The following is a 16,478-nucleotide window of genomic DNA, read 5'->3' as shown; positions in this document are numbered from 1 at the left end:
ATCATGTTTTCTGCGCAGTGGAAAGGAGTGGTTTTCCAGAGGAACCCCTTGCGAAATCAATGAGAACTGAACTTGAACAGAATTTACCATGATTTAAAATCCCCTTGTGGGTGCTCAGTTCCACCATGGGCTGGAGCAGGGTTGTTGAAGAGGTTACCATTCCCAGACAGCTCTCAGTCACTGTCACACCTATCTTCTGCCACAGGTTATCACCTCTCCTACCTACCCGCAAGCTGCTCATGCAGTCCCTCCCAAATTTGTTTTGTCCAAAGTCAACCAGAGTAGCTTAAGAAGTTTAAATAGTAGATGTCAGCTGAACTGGTTTGTTTTGGATAGCTGAAATGGATTAGGGGAAACCCAAGTCAGCAGATGGGAAGTGAGGGGATGACCTTTTTTCATGGACAACTTCAGGGGCAGTGGGTAGTTTGGCCTAATCTGCTTTCAGAGCAGACTGCTGTACCAGACATAACTACTACTGACAGCTCTTCAGGGTATTTAAAAATAGAAGGGTTGCCGAGGCACCCACATTGAAACATTCATAGCATTTTTAGATACTACTAGCTATGTTGGCATAAATAGCAGGGTACGGCAGGAGTAGCAGTGCAGGTTTGTGGGAGAGCAGCGATGGGAACATGAGGATTTGAAAATGGTAGGAATAGAAGATACAGGACTGAGCATTGAGAAAGAGCAGAAGAGAGAAAAGTTTGCAGATAGAGATCACAGAGTTCAGTGGGAGATCACAGAGTTCAGTCTGGAGAGGGGGAATTTGAGTGGTGAGAAATGGCAGGCATCAGAGACACAGGCTGCAGAGTAGCAATGCTCAAGGGAAAACAGTGAGTTGAGAACAATCACTATCTCCCCATTCTTCTCTTCTTGTTTGTATCAGATCTTGGGAAGTTCTACTCCTCTGGAAAACGCTGAAACGAGAATAGTCTCACTAGTCTGTTGCTACAGGTAGTTTTCATACCTCTACTTCCCTGTAGCTTCTCCAGCACTGTCCTATTCATCCCATTTCAAACAGGCTGGAGTTAGTATGCAAGCAGAGAAGTCTAGGTTCAATGCAGATACAGGTTTTTATGCCAGGAGAAATATAAGACAAGATGGAGCAATATTCCTGCTCTCTGTAAGACAACAGTGGATGATTTGGAGTGGAAAAGAAAGAGATAATTACAGGAACTGGAGTAGCAGAAAGTATAGTGAAAAGAGAAGGAGATTGTCAGCTGTCTGCTTTCCTTAAATCATAAATCCTCTATCCATCACTCAACAAGAATTTACACAATCCCTGTTTCTATCTGAGAACCCATTACTTTTGGAAGTCTTTCATGGGACAGAGGATACCATGTTTCATTGGTGTAAGACTGAGTTACTGAGATAAAGTAGCTCATTCAAGTTAGTATAGCAAGCCAGTTGCAGATCGGAGAACTGAACCAAGTTCCCTTAAATTCTGAATCTAACCACTAAGTCATCCTTCTCCCTCTCTCCATCTCTTGAAAGAAATTGTAACTTTTTTTTTAGTTAACCTGAGCAGGGACATTTAATAAAATTAAGCACTTGTACAAAAGTTTGTTGGCTTAGTTTTTAAATAGACACACATACACACAAAAGTCTGTAAGTGAGATAGACAACAGAAGACAATGATAAAATACAAAGGAAGAAGTAATAAAAATTTCTGGTTCCATAGATGCGCATCGGAAGCTTAGGGGCTTTTGATCAATCAGAATCATCTTCAACAGAAAAAAAAAGTGACTATTTTGATAGTCAAACCACTTCAGTGTGAAGCAGTTTTGAGAAAGCATTTGAAATTGGAGATCATAATAAGTATTATTTACAGAAAAGGAGCATAATAACATGTTGTCATCAGGAAACAGAATAATGAAATACTGTTCTCAAGAAACAGCAAGTTCAGACAAATCTACAGCAGCTGAGAAACTTAACTAGTAACTTTTCTCACTTCTCTCTATATCTAAAGAAAAAATATTTAATTAACAACAATCCCCCCAGTACAGTAAAAAACAAAATCACAAACACATTCCAGAAATTAATTGTCACAATAAACATCCCCCCTTACTTTCTTTTAGTTCTTACTCACTGCTAGTCATTTGTCTGTAGGCTGGTGTACTTGTATCGAAATCAACTTGTAATGACTGTAAGCATAGATGGTGTAATTCATCATTGCTCAGCTAACACTTAAGTTGCTATGCCAATTTATACTATCTGAACAGTAGCTTTGTATGTTCATGTTTTGTTTGTGGCCCATGATGAATCAGAACAAAAATGTATTTGTGTTTATTATGAGGCCAACATAAAATGTATGAGGTCTTTCACTATTCATAACCTTCTTTTAAATTACTTGACTACTTTAGATGATGTGAGAGTATAGTAATTACCAACCTTAAATACATTTTAGACTTTTTGTTCCTGGTAATGAAGTATTTTCTTAAAAGTACCTAGTATACAATGAAAAAGGGCAGCATCCATAAAATGCTCTAAAGTTGTGATACATGAAGTGTAATCTGGGTCAATATAAACTATTAAGTACAAAATTACTGTCTTGGTAGCATGTTAATGTTAGCTCAGAGTCAGGAAATCTGACAAAAAGATGAAAGCAGAAACTGAATGGACAACCTGTGGTATTAAAGACCAGTTTGTATTTTATTTATATTTATTTATTTAAAAAATAGTATTTTCAAGATGTACACGAGAGAGGAAATCTTCTGACACTTTTAGAGTCTTCTCCATTTCTCCTAATGCATTTTGTTGTTTCTGCCTACCTTGAACAGCTCCTGATACCTACAGATATCCTGAGCCTTGTGGATTTGATAAATTAATGTTCATTGTATTTCTGTTTCTAAAGTGCTGTTTGGGTGTTGCAGTAATATGCAAGTGAAACTGTGTTGTTATTCAAACAGATTGTGAAAGATTTCTTTTCAGTGGAATCATTAAAATGCACTTAATATATGAAAAGACCCTCAAAATATCAAAATATGAAGGACAGAAAAAACTTTAATGGAAATGAAAAAAAAAAAACCTGAGTTCTAAAAGGGAAAAGAAACTGAGTTAATGACTGTTTATTTGTTGCTGCTGTGGGAAAGAAAGGCATGAGCACCACAATGACCCGCATTTATAAGCTTTCATTCATATAAATCTTTAAGTGGATAACACTCAAAACATCAATATTTGGGCCTCACAGTAAAAACATTCATAGGAAAAAAAGCCCTGTTAACTTTGAAGAGTGTCTTGTTTTGTTGAATGCACTGGGCAGAATATTGTCAGTCTGGTACTAACCCAATTGTCAACAACAGACAGCAGAGTATGTTGAGAAGGACAGGTGAAAATATCAGGTTACAGGGAGAAGAAGCATGTGAAAATTTCAGAGCGTGTCATTTGTAATTTTTTTGTCAGGATGGAAGGTTAGAATATGTCTATTTTAGCAGCAATCTCAGTTCAAAACTCTAAGGTGGAGGTGAGGTGAAGGACTGCATTTTTATTTTTATATACGCTTTTTGCGTACCCTTCCAATGCTCATCAACAAACTGGTTTCTGTATACTGGGTATGGGTACAACTCTTTTAGCTCTAAGGTGGGGGATGGGGGCGTTGAAACTCTTGCAGGAATGTTTTTGCTTCAAAGCAGTTTGCCACTTGTTCTCCTTGTTGCTGGGGTGAAGACTCATTAACATATTAAAAATGTTTAAAACCCTGGTTTATGTTCAGCCTGCAGACAGAAGGGGAGAAGATCAGTGAAGATAAAACACAGGGCTCCAAATCCAATGCTTTATTTTGTCTGTTAAGGCTCACCTCAGACTTCTCATGACTTGCTTGAAGCTGCACCCTCTTACCTCAGGTATAAATTTGGCTTGTTGACTCTGGTCATTAAAAAATTGTTCCATGTCACTGATCAAATGATGATGAGTTCCAGATAAACTTATGCTGAAGAATGTGCATCTTCGTGATCATTTAAAATCTAAATGAGATATGAAATCAAATGGGACAGAAGGATTTTTAAGAGGGGGAATTTCAAGTAGAGGACATGACTTTCCAAGTCACTATTTCTTGGCAACAGTGTAAGCTCAGAAGAACTTCCTAGACAGGAACATGAGTACAGATTATTTTGTGAGCCGGTCAGTGGAGACATTTATGGGAAAATGGGAGATGCAATTTGAGTTCCAGAATATAAAAGGAAAAAGAAGTCCTTGTTAGAAGGGCTTGTCTAATTACTAAGTTGCAGAAATTGTATGTTTATTCATCTGTTATTTTGTACTAGGACTTACAATTAAATGATGTCAGCTACAGTTTAAGAAAAATGGTTATTATAACTGATGATTCATTTAAAGTACCTTCTTACCATCTAGTGTCGGCAGGAGATTAGGATGCAGTTGCACAAACACTGTAAGCTGGATGTCACTAAAAGAAGAGCTTGGTCTTCCATTTGGTTTACAGCATGTGAATGAACAAAGGCTTGAACCACTACAGAGGACACACAGCTTAGGAACAGGGATGCACAGCAATCAGTAGGGAAAAAGTAAAGCAGCATGTGGCAGTGGCAGTCCTGACTCACAACGGGAGAGAAAATGCAGGCAGATGACTTGGTTAAGATCATTTAACAGGCTGCCGATGACAAAAGAAAATGCTGTAGCTCACAGTTTCCTACCCTCTCCTAAGTCTGAGCTTCTGCCATTTTCCTTTGCTGTGGATCTGGCATTGTTATAATGTGATGTAAGTCAATTCAGCTTGCTAATCGAGCAGAAGTAGAGCGAGCTACTCTTTTGACAGTCATTAGGTTGACGTTTGCCATCCAATGATATTAGTAAAGAGGGTGGTCAAACACTGGAACAGATGCCTAGAGAGGCTGTGGATTCTCCATCCTTGGACATGCCCAATGATTGAATGGACAAGGCCTTGAACAACCTGATCTAACTTTGGATTTGGATTTAATGTTGAAGGCTCTGTTGTGTATAGAGAGTTAGACTAGCTAGCCTCCAGTGGTCCCTTCCAACCGAAATTATTATACAGCATAGAGGGGCAGTCATGATTCCTGTATCTTGTATCCTTACTCTCACTGAGAAATCTCGGTGCATCAGCAGTCCTGGCTGAAAATCTCTCTCAAATACTAAGGTAGTCCTGTCACTATTATGAAATTTCAGTGTATAAATTTCTAGGTACAAATGTCTATGAACAAAGCTCTTTGAGGAGGACATTTGGTTAGATGGTAGAAGTCACTACTTAAAGTCACTATAGATATTGCAGGACTGATCTCATTATTGCTAAACCAAAAGCCAGGTTATTAAATATGAATGTATACTGTAAAAAATACCAAACTGACACATACACAGTTAAAGTTTACAAACAAGCTTAAATTTATGTTGAAGAAAGACTTTACAATAATCCTATGATAATACATAATCATTTTAACCGATCCAGATTAATCTCAGTGGATGTTAAAAACATACTCAGGTTCTCCCTACTTTGTCTCTGTGGCATGCTTGCAATGCAGCATGGCTTCTGGATTTTATTGGACCAATAAAAGTTGTTGTTGTGCTTAGCAATTGGACTTTTTTATGGTAGCAAATTACTTTTACATCCATATAGAGGCCCTTTCACATTGGTAGGGGTGTGAATAAAGGCCCTGGAATAAAATGAGTCAAGGCTGTATGTAAGTAATTGAAGCAATGAAGGTATGAAATCCTTCAGTAACAACAACAAAATCCCTAGTAACAAATGCATATGAAAATATAAATTTTCAAAATCCCAGAGTCTTATTCTGAATTACACACCTCCCTCTCTCCATAGCTGTTCATAAACTGGTAATGTAGCTGTAGAGGGTATATTTACTTCCAGCTAGATGTTCCTCTGCACTTCTGGAGTGGTGCAAAAGGGCTGTATTGTACTGTTCTCTTGTTTCTTCTCAGTTGTTCAGCCAGATTATGACCTTTATAAGCCAAAGTCATACAGAGACAAAGCAACAAAGCCATCTAGATTGTTTATGAATTATTGTAATGTCAAGGAGCTTTATAATTATTTTTTTTATGTATTTCCATTTATACAGGCTCTCAGCACTATGGATTCAGGGGCACCTGTCTTTTCTGCATTTGAGGACAAGTCAGTACAACCTTCTCCTGATCACCTCGTTTTCATTGGTTTATGCGGGTACACTCAAATGGTTTCAGACTCTAGCCTTTCAAGCAGACTTTTAAATAGGTATGTGCTTCCTATAGCATTCCAATGTATTTTGGTGGGAACACAGACATAGACTCCACATTGTGTTGAGAGAGGGGTGCAGGCACAAATGCAACCACACTGCAAATTGTCTGGCACCAGGGGATTTGGACCTGCAGTGTGCTGAACAGATCATGCATGTATTGCCTTTGCATGCCCACCAAATTAAGTGTGTTGCAAATAAATTTGCCTCTGGGTGGTTGCCTGTGCAAGTTTCTATGCAGTAGGAATCTGTAGTACAGTCAGTGACTGCAACCTGTCTGGAACTGTATGTTCTTTTGCAGAGAATTTTTTCTATACCAGATGTTAAATCAGTTGCGCCAGGTACATACGCAGCGGCACTTTTCTAGATTCCTGGATGCCTTGTGACACATCCATCAAAAGTAGTAGTCTGCTGCCAAAACTGATGGAAGAAAATAATGAATGGAGCCATGCGAAACCACCAGCATAACTCACAAATTCCAGTTTCATTCTTTGAATTGATGTGTAGGACACCAGTCACCAACTTAAGCAGTGAATCAACCATTCTTTCCTAAAACTAGGAGTTCAAGAGTTATTTGTTTTGTTTGGACCTCATTTTCAAAATCCCAGTTTTCTCTAAAACATGCTGGGTCTGATTGCTGGTTCAGAGCAGCTAAAGATCTCATTCTTCAAGAGTGTATCTGTGCTGCCTCATAGCTTCTATACTCAGTTGAAAATTATGTCTAAGTGGGAGTCAAATGCTGACACTAGAAAGTTGATAATTGCAGCTTGGTGGTATTCTGCATTTGTGAATATCTCTGGCCAAAGCATGTATGGAAGAGGCGTGAACTTGTAAGAGATTCTGCCCTTAAATCTCCACATGGAGCAAAGCCAATAAGAATCAGGCTTGCTCTCTCTGTACATCTATCTGCAAATAGCTACAGTATAGTATAAACAGACATAATAATCCGGTTTATTTTGGATGATTGATTAATGGGAACATTACTCATATACTCAGTGCATGACATTTCCTATTACTTGTTCGTATCATTTGAGAGTTAAAGGATATAAATACTTAGGAATTTGCCACCAGTTGGGTCGCCACCTGTCTGCTGAACACATTAAAGGGGGAAAAGGGTGAGTTGTATTCCATTTAAGAATGCTGTAGCTATCTGAGGGACTCTGAATAACATTTCTAACACTGTCAGGGGAAAATTTTCCATAGCAGTCTCAACACAGACTAAGCAATAGGGTCTTTTCTCCCTGACATAGCTAGGCATTTAAAGGACTTAAAAGAGAGATGGAGGTAGAGGGAAGGGAATTATTTCACTGAAGCAAGTTTACAGTGCTCTGGAGCTGACACTTCTTTCAATAAAACAAGTCAGTAGACAGCTAAGGACTATATATATGCAATCAAAGTGAACATTTAGCAAACAGCTGTCGATCTGTGTACGGATTCACTGCTTCCTTGGTTAATATTTATACCTGACATTGTAGCAGTTGGTTAATAAATAGCTCATTTGCGTGAAGAACTAGAGATGGTAAAAAACAGCAACAAAAAAATCTAGAACAAACACATGCAAATCCCCACCTTCATTTCTTTACGCAGAATACCTATCAAACTGATGGCAAGCTATTCTGTAGCATGACATCACTTGGCCCTATGAAATGACCACTGACAGGTCTATTCATGGTATCTATAATTAGCTACTTACCTCTAAGTTTCAGTGATTTCAAGCAGCAGATTGATGTAAATGCTTTAAATCAGTTTCTAGAGATGCCTTTGAAACCAAGCAGACTAATACCTAACATGGGCATCAACACCACATACAAATGTCAAGCTTTCTCCTGTAGCTTAACCTTGGTCTTAAAATCATGGAAATGCATTGAGAAAACTGATCTATGTCCTGTTTGGAAACAGATAGCTGTGCATCTCCAGGGATGCTGAGGAGGATGAAAGCTCCTCTTGCTATAGGCTTACTGCTCTTAAATTACCTCATTTATCTTTTTTCTAGAGATATGTCCCAATAGACAGAAACCATTAATGGTCCCTTGTAGAGCACTATAGAGGGAACCCATTCAAGAATTAATACAGCTTTAATGTACGCTGTTCCTGGGTCTGACAGCAAAACTTCCAGAGAGTGTGCAGGAAAGGGGCACAGTGCCACAGAGAGCTTCTGCTACATGTACAACTGCACATTCTGACAGCGAATGGTTTGTAACACAAAACAGCAGAGATGTAAATGGAGTAAACTAATTTATATAGTTTTCTGAAATTGTAGTGTCAGTCCCTAATTCTGGGGGACAATATAATTTCCAGTCCCAAATTCCTAAGGGAAATCCTGAGGTAGATGTTAAAATCAGACCACTTGCTTAAAAATCAGCTTGATTTCAGTGTGTACTAGTGTTTCACAGATCCTTCTTCCCTTGGATCAGTCTTGTCTGAAATTTGTTTAACAGTACTCTAACATTCAAAAGAAAAAAATAAAAATTCACAGTGTGTTTTTTGATTTAAAATATAGTCCTTTCAGACACAGGAACACCCCCCCCCCCTCCATCCCCCAGTCTTGTACTTAAATGCTTTTTGCAAACTAGGCAGTATTTTCTAATTTTGATTTTATAATTGCAGTTAATACCCCAAATCTTCAGTCACCATAACTCAATTATTCTTTCAAGTCAGACATAGTCTGGAGCTTACAATTATAACATATTTTTTAATGTGTGAATGAGAAAATTACTAGGTATTTATATGCATTTTAGTCAACAATTTTCTTCATTGTTATATTTTTCATATGATAATTTGAGAACTAGCAGTCTGACTGACAAACTTAAATGCCATTTCTTCCAGTGAAATCACGACTGAAATGAGCAGAGTCAGAGTAGCAAAAGGCTTGACATGCACTAAATCCTCTAATGTTTCATGCTGTATCTCTGGGGGTATACCAATATCTACACTGAGCTGGTGTCACCTGAGCAAATCCTGGTCCAGCATCACAAAGCAGGGCACCTGAGTATGACACAGCTTCCATCAGGAGCATGCACTTAGGTTCCCCTTGAATAGAAACTGGAGAGGAGAGAAAGGAGCTGGCTCTTAACCTAGATCTCACCCAGTTACTGCATGTTATCAGCATATATGCTTAACAGAGCTTCTGGATCTGTCGTTTTACTTATAACAAATTACTCCAAATACCTGAGAAGCCATTCTAATTTGCTGTGAATTACTAAGAGAGAAGCATGAGAGTATTTTCCAGGTTGCTCCAACCTGGCCCTGAACACTCCCAGGGTTGGGGCAGCCACAGCTACTCTGGGAAACCTGTGTCAGTGTTGCACTACCCTTATAGTGAAGGATTTCTCTCTTCTGTCTAATCTAAATATACCCTCTTTCAGTTCAAAGCCATTTCCCCCTTGTCCTGTCCCTACATGCCCTTGTAATTCTTCTTGGCCCCCTTTAGGTACTAGAAGACTGCTCTAAGGTCTCCCCAGGGCTTTCTCTTCTCCAGGCTGAACAACCCCAACTCTCTAAGCTTGTCTTCATAGGAGAGGTGCCCCATCCCTCTGAACATCTTCATGTAGGTCTCTTTGCAAGGGAAGAGAAAGCTTGAGTTTTCAGATACTGGTGGTTTGGGAGATCTGGGACAAATGCGAAAGATTTTGAGAGCCAGAGAAAAGGGAACTGATCAGACGTTAAGAGTCTCTATGCTTTGTTCTGTATCTTTCTGAAACAGCACATTTTTATTTCTTGATTTCAGTAGGGCATATGATACTGTCTCCTACAGCATCCTCATAGATAAGCTAAGGAAGTGTGGGCTTGATGATCTGGTAGTGAGGTGGATCAAGAGCTGGTTGAAGGGAAGAAGGCAGAAAGTTGCGGTCAGTGGTGTAGAATCTAGCTGGAGGTCTGTGACTAGTGGAGTGTCTCAGGGGTTGGTGCTGGGACCAGTGCTGTTTAATATTTTCATCAACGACCTGGATGAGGGAACTGAGTGTACTCTCAGCAAGTTCGCTGATGACACTAAACTGGGAGGAGTGACTGACACACCAGTAGGCTGTGCTGCCATTCAGCGAGACCTGGACAGGCTGGAGAGTTGGGCGGGGAGAAATTTGATGAAATTCAACAAGGGCAAGTGTAGAGTCTTGCATCTGGGGAAGAACAACCCCATGTACCAGTACAGGTTGGAAAAGTAGTTAAGGGGAAAGGGACCTGGTGGATAGGAGGATGACCATGAACCAGCAATGTGCCGTTGTGGCCAAGAAGGCCAATGGCATCCTAGGGTGTGTTAGAAAGGGTGTGGTTAGTAGGTCAAGAGAGGTCCTCCTCCCCCTCTATTCTGCCTTGGTGAGGCTGCATCTGGAATACTGTGTCCAGTTCTGGGCCCCTCAGTTCAAGAAGGACAGGGAATTGCTTGAAAGAGTCCAGCGCAGAGCCACAAAGATGAGGAGAGGCTGAGGGAGCTGGGTCTCTTTAGCTTGGAGAAGAGGAGACCGAGGGGTGACCTCATCAATGTTTACAAATATGTAAAGGGTGAGTGTCAGGATGATGGAGCTAGGTTTTTTTTTTCAGTGGTGTCCAGTGATAGGACAAGGGGCAATGGGTGTAAACTGGAGCATAGGAGGCTCCATATGAACATCAGGAAAAACTTCTTTACTGTGAGAGTGACAGAGCACTGGAACAGGTTGCCCAGGGGGGTTGTGGAGTCTCCCACATTGGAGATATTCAAGGCCTGCCTGGACAAGTTCCTGTGTGATGTACTCTAGGTTACCCTGCTCTTGTAGGGGGGTTGGACCAGATGATCTTTTGAGGTCCCTTCCAACCCTTGGGATTCTGTGATTCTGTATGGTTGAGCAAGGCAGGCAGCCTGCCAGCTCCCAGTAACATTCTGCATGTTTTGCCTATTGCCTTGAAAATGAGTTTGTGTTATACAGGAGTGTGTGCTTGATTTATATCCAGTTAATAGAACACTTTTCATGGTGCAGCCTTTGATCCTGAAAGTAACTTTTGTTCACAGGAGCAGTGTCATTAAATACAAATCCCATTAAATGCAACTACAAGGCTCACCAGCAGTTACAGCAGTACTAGGAAATCTAATATGCCTGAACACAGTTGCAAATCATGAGTTAGCTGATAAAATGCTGCCTTAAGATGGAGTGAGCAGTGCAGATGAGGGGAAGCACTGTATGTGGTGACCTGACCCTTCACATGAAACACAGTGATATTTCTGAAAGTAGTCAATGTCATTATGGATGTCCCCCGACCCAGTTACGGCACAGATCCAGCTTGCTGTATGAGTCCTTCGTTTTGCACTCAAGCTATACAGAAACCATATTTGTGCCCTTGAACAAGCAGTATTAGACTTAGATTAGTACATGTTTTGAGTGTGAGCACAGCCCATGCTATAGTACCAGCTTCTGGACAGAACTGTTTAAAATCGTTTTAAGTGCTGAGAAAAGCAACCAGAAACACTGTTACCAGAATGGTCAGCTACAAGGAGCAGTTTTGGGCTGGCTCTAATAGGTATGCATATGCAGGCATATTTGTTTGCGTAGGCCAGAGGGGAGAAGCACATTGCAAAATATCTTAAGAACAAGAAATGACACTGAGCTGAAGTAGAGTTTTAAAGCTGTTGAGAATGAACAATATGCTTTTTTACTAAACCAGTTGCACACAGCGATCAATGTACACCACTAAAAGAAAAAAGACTAATCCTGCTGTAAGTTCACCTCAAGTATTTCATGAATTTCACATGATCCACCCACTTTTTTCTGTACCTCTGCAATTACCATATCAGCAGCAATAATTCTCTGTTGTTCAAGTGCCAGATACAACATGGCTTTCACATTCCTGAACGTGGCATATTGTGCTGCTCTGTTTGTTTGTTGTTTCAGAACAAGATTAAATTTTATTCACTTGCGCACCGCACTGAACTTTAACCCACTCTTTGTCATCTTCTTAATCAGTGATTTGTTTGTCTTGCTCTTTGGTTCTCAGTTTTTTATATTTACTTTAAATTATGCATGAAATCCATGTTATTCAAATGCCTTTTTGACCATTCCTATTTTTCCTCTCGTATCTTATTTGGAACTATCAATCATATGCATAAAGTGCAGGAGCATCTGATGTTTTTTCTCTCCTTTCTACTAACTGGAAAACATGAAGTAGCTCCTTTCCAACTGCAGCATGAGCATTTTCGTGCAATATTTTAATAGACAAATAGTCCATCCATTCAGCAACACAAATGCTTCATGAACACTTTCAAGATTTTGCTTACATGGGAAAGTTAGTTTGGCTTGATAAAGCTGTAACTTTTCTGTGTGTGTGTATGCATAAGACAAGAGCTGATTATTCCAAATTAACTTACGTTGAATCCATTTTACTTGAGAAGTTAATTTGCAATAGCTAAACAGAAAGAATTCCCCTTGTAGATGAGACTTCAAGGATTTGTGACTACAGAAGGTGCTCATCCTGTCACAAAGTGGAATATTTGGCAAATATGAGAGAAAACCCCTTATCAACATTTGCTTATACAGTGTACAGCAAGTAGTCACAGATCAGGCTCCCAATGTGCTGTGCTTTGTTTAAACATTGATTATATTTTAAAAATCAGCTTTCAGGGAGTTTTCATGTGGAACAGAATTTTCGTTTACTCATACCAACAAGGTGATCAATCACTACTTGTTAGTATGTGCTATTCATGCATTTACCAGGCTGTTCAGAGCTTTAGCATATACAGCTTGTTTCTCTAATGCAAAAAAGCACCACTAGTATATTTTTATCATAGTTATATAAGCAACAATAAGATACAGAATATTATGTAAATAAACATCTTTGGCTATTTCCTTGTGATAAATAATTTAGCTGAGGGATACAAATGGTAAGTTGAGGGTGTTCTCTGTCCCAGTATCAACAGTCTAAAACCTGAAAGACAGAGTTTCTGCATGTATTTCCAGAAATGTTTCTTGGGCATCAGGTTAAAGGCTATAGGAAAATGCCATTTCTTTATTGTTAAAAAAAAAAAAAAATGAAGGGATTGAAAGAGCGGCAGTAGTTGTACAACCCTTCCCTAAAGATGCTAAGAATAGAGTTAGCATCTCTATTAAACCAATTGGTATCTCAGTGCATTTGGAAAACACACAAGAAAATATCTTAGCTGCATCCTTGTTTTCTCATCCATGAATGAACTGATTTCAAAGGCTCTGAGTCTGCAGTTACTCCATGAATAGACAATGGAGCAATTTCATCAAAATTCTGAGTCATGATACCAACAGGTTGCAAGATTTATTCTTATTTCAAGCAGGCTTTCAGAGGAACAAATTTCCATTTGCCTGAATTATAACATTTACAGTTCCAGAGAGAATAAACACCTCTTGGGGATGTGTTGACATCACTGCAAATACAAGCATATAGTGCAAAATTACCTCGCGAGTTCCATCTCTTTTTTCGTCACACTGACATAAACTACTGCCTGATTACTGAACCCAGTTTATTTATATACCCAGAGTCTTTCTGGTTCTCAGAAGTACAACCCTTCTTTTAATAAATGTAATTTATTTGAGCAGGGAACTCATTTTATTGCATAAATTTTACTCATTTTATTGCACTCATTTTACTCATGTTATTGCATAAGACACTTTGTGACATTGGGTAGTGTAAAAGGTAGTGTTTCTTTTGTGTGCATCACTATGGTTTAGCAATAAAACCATCAGGATGTCTCGGAGAATCACTTAGGAATCATCACATACTAGGAAAAACAGTAACCTGGCATTTTGCCTGGTAAGTAATTATGGCAATTAGGATAGCTGGTGTAGTACATAGATCATCTGCCTTTAACCAATGAAGTTTTACTTAAAAATCTTAATTCAGTTGTGAGTCTTTGGGGGTCAAAATGGTGGCTTATGAGACAACATGAAAGAAAGAAAGCCCAGTGGGCCAGACCATGGTTCCATTTAGTTCATTATTGTCTCAGAATGACAGGAGGAGGTGTTTCTTAGGGAGGATACGTGAACTTGGCCTTTTTCCGTGCTTTGCTCCTCTTGTACACCCCCATATCCTACGCTGTTAGATTAGGGATGGTGGAGAATACATCCCTTTAGTAGCTCTTTATGAAACATAAATCTCTGTAGTCCCTTTTCGAACTTGCTGCAGTCTGTGCCTTACAGTTTCCTGTGGCAGTAAACTCCAAGAGTTCTCTGTTTGCTGTGTAAAGAAGTACTTTTCTTCTAGCTGGTAAATCAGTTTGAAGCATCATAAGCTTATGTGCTATATATATGGGTTTATATATATTATTCAGTTCTGTTCACAACTGTTCTTTGTGACAGACTTCCCCTCAACACACATGTTCATATTCATCCAGGAGGACAGTACAGACATAGTGGAAAAACCAGACAGAAATGCATATTTTGAGTTGTTCTGTGCTAAAATAAGGATGTTCTTAAGTGCTTAGGCAGGGAACTTGTGCTTATCCTGGTCACAAGCTGAGAACTCTGCTTCTTAAGTAATATTAAGTAGAATGGGTACTGCAGGGTAATCTAGTGGAAGGAAAAGATGCAGCTACAACTTTAATTTGCTGGTTAAAAGGATTCTGGCCTTTCTGAATCAGCATCAGGGCTCTGTCTAATCTCCTTCCTCCACTCATGTTGCAACAGAGGGTTGCCTAAGTGAGCTATGTTGGCTCTTTGCCACTCAATATTTCCCTTCACCAGGGAAACCCCCAACTGGCTTTTAAAGCCAGCTTTATGGCCCCAGGATAGTGCCAAAGGCGGTATGAGGCACCTCACCACCTTCTTCAAGAATTTGGAGGCAAAGGTGGGGGAGGGTGTTACAGGAGACAACCTAAGCAAGCTCATAGAGAGCTATTTCTTACACTTTATTAGCTGATGCCACCAGTTTCAAATAGTGATCATCCCTGCTTCTTTATTATTGTTACTTCAGGGGCAGAGTTACAAGAACTGATTCATCGGTTTTGGACAGGCGAATAGGGAGCAGCGTGCAAACTGCCTGGTCTTCAACAACTGGAAAGCATACAAACTTATAGGGAAAAAACCACCCTTCTTAAAGTGCTTTGGCTCTGCCATCAAGAAAGCATACCCCTCCAAGAGGAAGGTCTGTGATTCAGGGGGAAAATCCCATGACAAAGCCTTTAGCCCTAACAATTGCATGTAAGAGAGATTAAGTCATGGGAAACTCTTGTGGATGGGGTTGCAGGAATAAAAAGGAACATGCAGCAACATGAAACATGCCTAGCCTCAGGTTTCACCACAATCTCGAAACACAGGCTGAGTTTACAGAATTGTTCACTGGGGTACATGCATCTTCTTGAGAAAGCAGGAGCCTCATTTCAAGGGACTGGGGGGGGGGGGGGGGGTGGGGGCGGGGGGTGGGCAAGGCAGACACAGCTTGGTTTTGCATCTTCAACATTAACCTTTTCTGCTGTGTATCAACATGAAAAGTAAGGGAAACCCGACATTGCTCCAAGGATTAGAAGGACTGCTGCTTCAGGTTTGGGGTGGCTCTGGATCACAGGCTGAGTACACCACGCAGTGTCCAAGTGACCAGGAAGCCTCAGTTCAGACTTCAGGAACTCAGGGGGCAAAGCAAGGCAAACAGTAGCAAAAAACTTAATTTGTTGAGTTTTTTGGGTTGTTTTTTTTTTTTTTTGTTTGTTTTGTTATTTTAATGCTCAAGTCATTACACGGCTGCTCAGCTGAAATCCTAGTAGCTCTGTAGCAAGTCACCATAGCAGTCAGGTACACCAGCGAGCTTGGACGCGAGGAGGAGGCACCGCTTTAACTGGCGCTACAATTAGGGCTCAGCGCCTGGGACAGCCCGTGTGTTAGAAAAGAGTGAAGTTTTTAAGATAAATAATCATATAAAATGGTAGGAATGATTATGTTTAAGAGGTTTATAAATCAATAGTGTGATTTTGTAGATTAGAAAGAGCTATAATTTTGCAGTCCGGTATCGTGGTTAACCTGTAACCAGTGATACAATAGTAGTCTTGGTAGCAGGAGGTCGTGAACTGGGTCAGAGCCTACAGCTGCCCTCATGGCCGGCCGCAAACAGCGCACGCCTAGGCTACTCACCCGCCGCGCCGGCAGGGTCTGCGGAAGAGACCCGGGACAGCCGGCGGTAGGCCTCCCACGGCCCTTCGGGAAGTGTAGTCCTCCCTCCCCTCGAGGCGGAGACCGATGGCGGCGCCGCTACCCACTTCCCCCCGCTCGGTCCGCTGGGAATTGTAGTTCTTCTCGTCGCACAGCCCAGCAGCGGCGGGCCAGGTAAGACTACATTTCCCAGCACGCCCCGCGCTGC

At 40.4% G+C, this 16,478-nt stretch overlaps 2 long non-coding RNA genes across 2 annotated transcripts; one reads left to right on the top strand and one right to left on the bottom strand.

Annotated features, from left to right (window-relative positions):
* Positions 1–1,804: 1,804 nt before the first annotated feature.
* On the bottom strand, positions 1,805–15,821 carry LOC133214038 (uncharacterized). Its single transcript, XR_009725966.1, has 3 exons — positions 15,592–15,821; positions 4,344–4,482; positions 1,805–3,713 (listed from the first exon to the last, which is right to left on the bottom strand). It is a non-coding gene; the product is annotated as an uncharacterized LOC133214038 (long non-coding RNA).
* LOC133214032 (uncharacterized) lies at positions 13,813–15,404 on the top strand. The gene is made up of 2 exons (XR_009725965.1): positions 13,813–13,943; positions 15,102–15,404. It is a non-coding gene; the product is annotated as an uncharacterized LOC133214032 (long non-coding RNA).
* Positions 15,822–16,478: the final 657 nt, after the last annotated feature.

The sequence above is a fragment of the Neopsephotus bourkii genome, unplaced genomic scaffold, assembly GCF_033783945.1.
Source record: "Neopsephotus bourkii isolate Nb327-2 ecotype Australia unplaced genomic scaffold, CSIRO-AGI_Nbou_v1 NB_107, whole genome shotgun sequence".
Taxonomy (NCBI): domain Eukaryota; kingdom Metazoa; phylum Chordata; class Aves; order Psittaciformes; family Psittacidae; genus Neopsephotus; species Neopsephotus bourkii.
Note: the sequence above shows the minus strand (reverse complement) of the source record. Positions and strands in the feature narration are given on the sequence as shown.